This window comes from Bubalus kerabau, chromosome 4 (assembly GCF_029407905.1).
Source record: "Bubalus kerabau isolate K-KA32 ecotype Philippines breed swamp buffalo chromosome 4, PCC_UOA_SB_1v2, whole genome shotgun sequence".
Lineage (NCBI taxonomy): Eukaryota > Metazoa > Chordata > Mammalia > Artiodactyla > Bovidae > Bubalus > Bubalus kerabau.
The window spans coordinates 157,745,938-157,756,203 of NC_073627.1; the positions used below are offsets into that span (position 1 = coordinate 157,745,938).

Here is a 10,266-nt window from a genome sequence, read left to right on the forward strand (position 1 = left end):
AATAGGGTGTCTCTTTCATTCTGAATTGAAAGGGATTCTGCTTGACCTCGTGTACTGTATCATTCATCTTGTTTTGTGTACTTAATGGTGCTACTGGCTCAGAATGACTGTGCCAGTGTTTCAGGTTAATAGAGCTGCCTCCTTCCACGAGGATGTCTTCTGAATGTATGTCTATTGTATTGTCTGCTTGCACAGTTAGCAAAGCAAAGGGCAGCCACATGAGTCACTATGTAGAGGTATGGCTTGAACTTGGAAAATTCAGTGCAAGCACAATGCCCCAAAATGGATTAATGGCAGATTGCAAGCGAAAACAGTTGTTATCCCAACTACTATTTTGACGACTATTCAATTACTGAAGAATTGTGCTAATTCAAACTGATTCAAGGATGTTGGTTTTGTGTAATTGTCATTAAAAATACATGCTGAAGAGTAATAAATCAGCATGTTGTTTTCCAGTAAGCTTTCAGGCTGGAAGGAAGAATAGAAGGATTTAAGGAGGTAAAGGAATAATCAGAAGGGAGAATGGGATAAACACAGGAAAACCAAGAAACAGAATAAGGTGATTGAGCTCAATCACCAGGCACTTTCATGTAGGAAATTTTTTGGATACTTAGGTATTAGCAAACCACCTGCTCAGAGGAGTGTTCTGGGCTTTCTTCTATGTTCAGAATTGCCAGGGGCTTGCGTTTGAGAGTCAGAATAAATTTCTGCCACTTATAATACTTTTTTTTCTGTGCTTCATTTAAAAAAAAATTTGAGTAAACTTTATTTACTTATCTATTGAAGTATAGTTGGTGTACATATTATGTTAGTTTCAGGTGTACAGTATAGTGGCTTGACATTTAAATACATTACGAAATGATCATCACTATGTTGAGCAACCATGTGTCCCTGTTTGTTGTTGAGTTGCTCCGTCATGTCCGACTCTGCAACCCCATGGACTTCAGCACGCCCGGCTTCCCTGTCTTTCACCATCTCCCGGAGCTTGCTCAAACTCATGTCCATTGAGTCAGTGATGCCCTCCAACCATCTCATCCTCTGTTGTCCCCATCTCCTGCCTTCAATCATTCCCAGCATCAGGGTCTTTTTGAATGGGTCAGCTCTTCATATCAGGTGGCCAAATTATTGGAGCTTCAGCTTTAACATCAGTCCTTCCAATGAATATTCAGGATTGACTGGTTTGATCTCTTCGCCGCCCAAGGGACTCTCTTCTCAGCCTTTTGGCTAAGATCAAATGTAGTATATGTCAGTATTCAAAGAACTTAAAACAGCTTAAAGTGAGTAAGTTCTAAGTTTCTTTGTCCCAAGTCAGGAAGGGCCTTTAGAGAAGAGTTTATTTTCTTATAATGAGTATATTCCTAATATCTCTGCCAGGAAGCTAAAATCCCAAGGAAATAGACATTCCACCTCTCATTGCAGGAAGAACAAAAAGGGTGGAAAGGGACCACAGAGATCTCAGAGGAAAGGATTGGAGGAAGGAGGGGTTAGTGTTTTCAAACTTCAGTCCCGACTTACTGTAACAGACACATTTTACATGGAGACCTAGTGTGGGTGTGCATAAACATTCAACTCCAGACAAGCTTTTTATAAAATAATGCTTATACTTACTGTGCAACAGTGGTATCTTTTCATCAAATGCATGACCACCACCAGTCCACTGATAAGACAACATACATTGATTCCTCTAATTTAGTAAGCAGGTACGTTTGTTACTGTTTTCTAGATGAGGAAACAGGGCTTTGAGAGCTGAAATCACTGGCCATGTTCACATAACAGTCAAGTGGAGGCTGAGTCATGAGTGTGTATCTGAGTGATCAAAGTGGAGTCATTCTCCATTGTGCTAAATCATCTTTCTCCAGGAAGCAGTGAAAATTGGTCCCAACTTCCTTAGCGACTAAAGGAAGGAGAGAAAGACATCAGTTAAAAGAACTGTAATGTCCAAAGAACTTCTCAGAAACCCAGGCTTTCAGAGTCAATTTGGCAGCAACAGGGCCCAGTGATTGAAAGCAAGGGCTCCATGGATCAGACGGCCCAGTCTATTGCTGCCCCACACAGACCAGCTGTTGCACTTGGGCAAATTAAGACTCTCTAAACATTACTTTCCTCATTTATAAATTGCTAATGTTAATAGCAGCCTCCTTGTAGTTTTGCTGTAAAGATGAAAGGAGAGGATCCATAGAAGTATTTAACATGGTATTGAGAACAGATTTTGCATTCCATAAATGTAGTTGTTACCACGGACATGGAGAACCTACATGAGTGTGTTAGAAACTCCTTCATTCAAAGTCAGGCTACTTCAGCTATAACTCTATGACTTTTTCCTTCCTTTTTCTGCTTATGGCAATCCAATTCCTACTGAGAAGCCAAATGTGTTATTTGAGCCAATTAGGGCTAGATGGAAATTCATAATAAACATTTGCTAATCAACGCAAAGACCCCTAAGCAGTTACTGAGATGATGGGGACAAAATTGCCTCTAGGTCATTATTTTCATTATAGCTCCTATAATTCTACTAAACACTCTCATGAGTTCTTTTGTTGATGGCCCCATTTATATGAATTAGTAGCTGCAGTTCAGTTTCCATTACCTAGGCCTCTCAATCACAATTTATAAATTCTAAAATTTGAAGCTTAAGTTTTAAGATGAATGGAGTAAACTTTGAATCTCCCAAGTAAACTTGGGAGAAACTTAGAATCTCCACCATGACAAATAATTACAAGAATTTGTTCATAAGATACACTGTTAGAACAGCAGAGGGGTCATGTTCTTTGATCTGGATTGTGCCATAAATACCTTGTCAAGCTAGGTACCTGTGCCAGCCATTAGAGGAACTTGGACAGAATGCAGAAGTGAGAATAGTATGTTTCTGTCTTGTTGAAGCACCCCCAGTTTTGTCAGCTAGAGACAATCCATTCCACATGGCACGGGAATTATCACCAGAAACTGATGAATAATACTGTCATTGGGCAAAAGGAAACCTAGCTACTGAGAACACTCCATGTATGAAGTCCCATCCTGTGAGCTAGATCTTCTCAGATAATGGTCCCACCTGTGCCTGCATCTTGGGTAAGTCATATAAAACTTGGCAGAAACTCTGCTCATGATCTTCTCAAATCCTTGGAACAAATTATTTGGAACTCCAGTAACTACACCAATGAGGACCTCTAATGGATCTACTATTTGGAATGAATTGGAGGGGATGCAAAGACTGAATCTGTATAAGTGGTTTGAATCTTACGCTCTCATGATTGTTAGAACATGTTCTGTCCCATATAGATGCTTTTCCTTCAGATACACACCATGTGGCCTTGACAGTCTCTTAAAATATCAAGAATTTTGTTGCAGGGAGGGGGACCCCTTCCAGGGCTCAAGAGTGAGCTCGTGTCTAATGCTCAGAAATGAATTGTCTGAGGAGAAGCATGTGCTGCCAAAGCAAGAGGCTTGACTGGGAAGGGACACCCTGGCGGAGAGCAGCAGGGTCAGAGAGCCCAGGAGAACTGTTCTGCCACATGGTTTGCAGTCTCAGGTTTTATGGTGATGGGATTAGGTTCCGGGTTGTCTGGCCAGCCATCCTGACTCTCCACCTGTTCTTCCTGGTGGTTCACACATTGCTCAGCTGAGATGGATTCCAGCGAGGAGGATTCTGGGAGGTTGGTAGGACGTGTGGCATCTTCTTTTGATTTTTCCCAAATTCTTCTCCGTGTTCCTTGTTCCTTACCAGGACCACCTGCTGTAAAATAACTCATGCAAATAGTTACAATGGGGCCTAGCCACGGTAGGCGGTTTCAGTCAGTGTTTCCTCCCACAAGTCGATATTGGTGATAATGATGGTTATAATTTTTCGAGTGCTTACTATGTGCCAAGCTATTTTAAGTACTTTCCATTCAAAATCTTGTTTCCTATTCATTGAAATTTGGTAAGGTAGGTCCTATTATTATACCTATTTTACAAATGAGAAAACAAAGGCATGGAGAAGTTACTCATTACCCAAAGTCATACAGCCAGCATTGTCTCATGTTAACAAGCTATCAGTGATGCCTTTTCTCCTATTTCTCATCCTTGATTGCCCCTTAATACATCTTAATACATTCATATATCTTTTACTGTCATGTGAATATTGCTAACGATTGTTTGTGGATGAAAGGAACAGCCTGAAAAAGCTATTGGTGCCAGGCCTCCTGTCCTACCAGCTGGATTATCTATTGACTTGAGCTTCTGCCCCTGCAAGAGCATCTCTGATTCTAGAACCCAGAGGCCACTGAGTCCCATAGTGATAAAGAGTCCTATATGTAGTCCTATGTGTAGTATATATAGTCCTATGTGTAGAGTCCTATGTATATAATAGTGCCTCCATGACCACCGTATCCACCAGGAATGGACCTAGAGTGGCTTCCATCTCCTTTCTTTTAACACCCAGGCAAGGAACTCTGCCTCTGTGAAACCTTCTCTGATCTCTCCTTGTCTTCCCCAGCTGAGGCAGCAGCATGCACTTTAACAGGTGTGTTCAGGGCAGCTATTTGGTATACCTCGATCCTAGGGCACTTAGTAGGGGTATCAACAGAGGGGAGGAAAATTATTGATTAGGGAGGGCCTTACATGCTGTTCTAGGAAATTAGGATTTTTATTTTGAGGGCAAGAGGGAACCACTGGAAGGTTTTAAGCAGGGAAATTGACAGAAGCATACTCATATTTGGAGAAGTCATTAAGGGAAGTTGCAGTATCAGGGAAGGAGGCAAGACAGGAGGCAGGGAGATAAGCTAGGATGCTTTGGCAAGAAAACAGTAGTTCTCAGACTGGAAGGCACCAGAATGGCCAAGAGAGCGACCCTAGAGTGTCAGACAAAGTGTGTCTGGGTGGGGCCTGAGAATTTGAATGTCCAGATAGTTCTCAGGTGATGTTGACATTACTGATCTGGTGGCCCCACTTTGAGAATCACAAGAACTATTGTTGCAGAGAAATAATCATGCTTTGAATCAGTGCCAAGACAGGTTAGGGATGAGGGGATGCATTGAGGAGATATTTAAGTGGTACAACCTGAGTGTGTTGGTGATGAGTCAGAAGGAGGTAAGGAAGAGGAGGGTTTTCAGCTGGGTGACAGGGAGGTGAGGAAGAGGAGGGTTTTCAGCTGGGTGACAGGGAGGTGAGGAAGAGGAGGGTTTTCAGCTGGGTGACTGGGTGGGCAGAGTCGCCACCAGTGTGCTGGGGCCTCAGGAGAAGCAGAGTCCTCACGAATGCAGTCCTCTCAGGGTTAATGCTTTTTGCTTTCTCTCATTGTGAGCGTTTCCTTTTAAAGATGGCTCCGTTTTTCCACTTCAGCAACTTCTATGTTTCTAAGTGTTATGGAAGTATTTTACAAGGGCCTTTCAATAAATTAAGTGGCTTCTGTGGATAGTTTTATGTCACAGAGTAGGAATGTGTAAGGGAGAAGAATTCCAGGGTGAATGAAGGAGACTGACTGTCAGAGGGGCTGTATTTGGAGCCACCTCATGTTCCTTTCCCCTCGTCCTCAGGAGTGCTGTGATGACAGCGGCAGTAGGAAATACCCACAGATTCTGCGGATCAGCAACACTGATAAATATTATCCCTCAGCAACCATCAAAGTTGTTCACCATTAAAAAAATTACTAACAATAATTTATTGTTCAAATATGGCGTGACGTAAATAGTGCTTGCAACGGGAATTGTAGGTGGGAATGGAAGTCGGCCACAGTAGAATTTCCCTATGTTGGCCACAAAGCAGGAAGGAAAGAAAACTCGGGTCATGTTGGCTTTGAGAAAAGAACATAAATGTGCCACCTGGTAGACTCTTGGGCAAGTGATTGGTCAGCAGACATACAAGCTCTTTTCATCTAGTCATTTCTGCCAGAGGCACCACCGTGACCGCAAAGGAGAAAGGATGCGCTCCTGGAAAGATGCTTGTCGGCCAGGCTGGTCATAATTCATGCTCCAGCGACACCGTGCCTGGAGGAAGGGGAATGAAACATTTATGAAAATGGCTTTTCCTAGCCGCACATCATGTTTGTCAAAGGGAAGAAGGTGAAAAAGCAGGAATCATCTCTCAGGAAAGATCATGCGGGTTTGATTTGTGTCTTTAGGAGGAGACTCCACATCTGAGGTTTTGAATGTGAACCCATGGAATGGTTCATATCCTTCACTACTGTTTTACTGCATCTCAAAACATCTTCCTGAATTATCCGTGAAGGTGGACAAGAGTGAATTTGATCTCCAGAGGGTGGAGGTAGCCTGAAGCATCCATAGCAGAAGTGAGAAATTTCTTTGCAATGTCACTTTTAACCCTGAAAAAAATGTCATGTACGTTTTCCATTCCATCCTCACATTTGTTGTAACAGTAACAACCATCTTACTCTCCCTTTGGAAGTAGAAAGTGAAAGACACTCTCCCCAGGTGACACTAAGGCGATTGAACATTCTGCAATTCTCCTTGCCACTCATTAAGCAATTAGAGGCATTTTCTGAGGCTCATGGTGATTTTATCTAAGGACAAGGCACAGTAGTTCACTCTAAGGAGTAGAATCCAACTTTGGTCAGAAAATAATGAGGTCTGTTTTGAATAAGAACAGTGATTTAATCACCATCAGTATGGTGCTCACACAGTTTTGCTGACTTTTTTTTTCCCCCTCAAATAACTTTGACAATGCTCAAGTTATCTAGTATTATCTGAGACTGTCTGGAAAGAGCACTGTGTTGGCAAATAAAGTGCTGTCACGAATAAGCCTTGTGCCCTTTCTAAGTCACTTCACTTTGGTCCCCTCACCCATAAAATGAGAAGCTTAAACTTGCCATCTCTGAAATCAACTCCAGCTACTGGATCCCTGTGTTCAGAACGGAGACCAGTTTAACTGTCCATAGGCACTGACTGAAAAATATTTGGTGAAAATAGTTGTGGAAAGAAAGCAGGTTGAAGAATCTGAGTCTGAGCTGTATTTTCTCTCTTGAATGGTGTGGTACAAGTTTAGGGCTTGAATAATATCTACCTTTCAAACAAAATGTTTTTTATTGAAGCATAGTTAATTTGCAATATTGTTTTTTTTTTGATTTAAAATTTTTATGAAAATAAAAGGATTCATAATAGACAAAACAATATTTTCAAATAGGAAAACTGTATGCTTAATTTCAAAGTTTAAAACACTACATTAACCAAGATAAAATAGATAACTGGACTTGTACAAAGAATTCAGAAATACATATAGAATCAATTTTTTATGATGAAGGAATTGCATCAATTCAAAATAGATATAAGAATCATTTCAACAATGGTGCTAAAAACTAAATAACAGGCCAATTAAAATAAACCTCAATGTCTATCTCAGTATGCACAGTTCAGTTCAGTTAAGCCGCTCAGTCGTGTCTGACTCTTTGTGATCCCATGGACTGCAGCACACAAGGCCTACTCAGTTCAGTTCAGTCGCTCAGTTGTGTCCAACTCTTTGCAACCCCATGAACCGCAGCACGCCAGCCCTCCCTGTCCATCACCAACTGCCAGAGTCCACCCAAACCCATGTCCATTGTGTTGGTGATGCTATCCATCCATATCATCCTCTGTCGTGCCCTTCTCCTCCTGCCCTCAATCTTTCCCAGCATCAGGGTCTTTTCAAATGAGTCAGCTGTCCACATCACAGGGCCAAAGTATTGGAGTTTCAGTATCAGTCCTTCCAATACAGGAAAGTTATTCAGGACTGATTTCCTTTAGGATAGACTGATTGGATCTCCTGTTAGACCAAGGGACTCTCAAGAGTCTTCTTCAACACCACAGTTCAAAAGCATAAATTCTTCAGCACTCAGCTTTCTTTATAGGACAACTCTCACATCCTTACACGACTACTGGAAAAACCATAGCCTTGACTAGACAGACCTTTGTTGGCAAAGTAATGTCTCTGCTTTTTAATATGCTATCTAGGTTGTTCATAGCTTTTCTTCCAAGGAGTAAGCATCTTTTAATTTCATGGGTGCAGTCATCATCTGCAGTGATTTTGGAGCCCCCCAAAATAAAGTCTGCCACTGTTTCCACTGTTTCCTCATCTATGTGCCATGAAGTGATGGGACCAGATGCCATGATCTTCGTTTTCTGAATGTTGAACTTTAAGCCAACTTTTTCACTCTCCTCTTTCACTTTCATCTTTAGTTCTTCACTTTCTGCCATAAGGGTGGTGTAACCTGCATATCTGAAGTTATTGATATTTCTCCTGGCAATCTTGATTCCATTTTGTGTTTCATCCAGCCCAGCATTTCTCATGATGTACTCTGCATATAAGTTAAATAAGCAGGCTGACAATATGTAGCCTTGACCTACTTCCTTTTGCTATTTGGAACATGCCTGTTGTTCCATGTCCAGTTCTAACTGTTGCTTCCTGACCTGCATATAGGTTTCTCAAGAGGCAGGTCAGCTGGTCTGGTATTCCCATCTCTTTCAGAATTTCCCACAGTTTGTGGTGATCCACACTGTCAAAGGCTTTGGTGTAATCATTAAAGCAGAAGTAGATGTTTTCCTGGAACTCTCTTGCTTTTTCAATGATCCAATGGATGTTGGCAATTTGATCTCTGGTTCCTCTGTCTTTTCTAAAACCAGCTTGAACATCAGGAAGTTCATGGTTTACATATTGCTGAAGCCTGGCTTGGAGAATTTTGAGCATTACTTTACTAGCATGTGAGATGAGTGCAATTGTGCAGTAATTTCAGCATTCTTTGGCATTGCCTTTCTTTGGGATTGGAATGAAAACTGACCTTTTCCAGTCCTGTGTCCACTGCTGAGTTTTCCAAATTTGCTGAGATACTGAGTATAGCACTTTCACAGCATCATCTTTTAGGATGTGAAACAGCTCAACTGGAATTCCATGACCTTCACTAGCTTTGTCCATAGTGATGCTTTCTAAGGCCCACTTGACTTCACATTCCAGGATGTCTGGCTCTAGGTGAGTGATCACACCATCGTGATGATCTGGGTCATGAAGACCTTTTCTGTGAAGTTCTTCTACGTATTCTTGCCACTTCTTCTGCTTCTGTTAGGTCCATACCATTTCTGTCCTTTATTGAGCCCATCTTTGCATGAAATGTTCCCTTGGTATCTCTAATTTTATGAAGAGATCTCTAGTCTTTCCCATTCTATTGTAATGCATAGGAACCTGGAATGTTAGTCCCATGAATCAAGGCAAATTGGAAGTGGTCAAACAGGAGATGGCAAGAGTAAATACCAATATTTTAGGAATCAGTGAACTAAAATGGACTGGAACAGATGAATTTAATTCAGTATATGCACACATATTAATTTGAGATTATCTCTACACATAAGCTGTGGGGAAGATGCCCTGGAGAAGGAAATGGCAACCCACTCCAGTATTCTTGCCTGGAGAATTCCATGGACGGAGGATCCTAGAGGGCAATAGTCTATGGGGTCACAAAGAATCGGAAAAGACTGAGTGACTAACACTTTCACTTTCACATACATTAAGGATTTCTTTATGTTAACATTTTTCTTTTCTCTTTATTTTTACTTCACTCAAAATTAAAAAAAATTATTGCTATTTTTTTCTAATTTGCAATATTGTGTTAGTTTCTGGTGTACAGTGAAGTGATTTGATTATATACACACACACATATATATTCAGATTATTTTCCATTATAATTTATTACAAGCTATTTTTAAAATTTATTTATTTTTTCTTGAAGGAAAATTACTTTACATTTTTTTGTTTTCTGTCAAACCTCAACATGAATCAGCCATAGGTATAAATATATCCCCTCCCTTTTCAAGCTCCCTCCCATCTCCCTCCCCAACCCACCCCTCTAGGTTGATACAGAGCCCCTGTTTGAGTTTCCTGAGCCATACAGCAAATTCCCATTGGCTTTCTATTTTACATATGGTAATGCAAGTTTCCATGTTACTCTTTCCATACATTTCACCCTCTCCTCCTCTCTCCCCATGTCCATAAGTCTTTTCTCTATGTCTGTTTCTCCACTGATGCCCTGTAAATAAATTCTTCAGTACCATTTTTCTAGATTCTGTATATATGTGTTAGAATATGGAGAAGGCAATGGCAACCCACTCCAGTACTCTTACCTGGAAAACCCCTTGGATGGAGGAGCCTGGTAGGCTATAGTCCATGAGGTTGCTAAGAGATCACACGACTGAGTGACTTCACTTTCACTTTTCACTTGCATGCATTGGAGAAGGAAATGGCAACCCACTCCAGTGTTCTTGCCTGGAGAATCCTAGGGACAGAGAAGCCTGGTGGGCTGCCGTCTATGGGGTC

General features: G+C 41.3%; 1 long non-coding RNA gene across 1 annotated transcript; it reads right to left on the reverse strand.

Annotated features, from left to right (window-relative positions):
• Positions 1-497: 497 nt before the first annotated feature.
• Positions 498-4,419, reverse strand: LOC129651709 (uncharacterized). Its single transcript, XR_008714284.1, has 3 exons — positions 3,300-4,419; positions 1,609-1,894; positions 498-1,224 (listed from the first exon to the last, which is right to left on the reverse strand). It is a non-coding gene; the product is annotated as an uncharacterized LOC129651709 (long non-coding RNA).
• Positions 4,420-10,266: the final 5,847 nt, after the last annotated feature.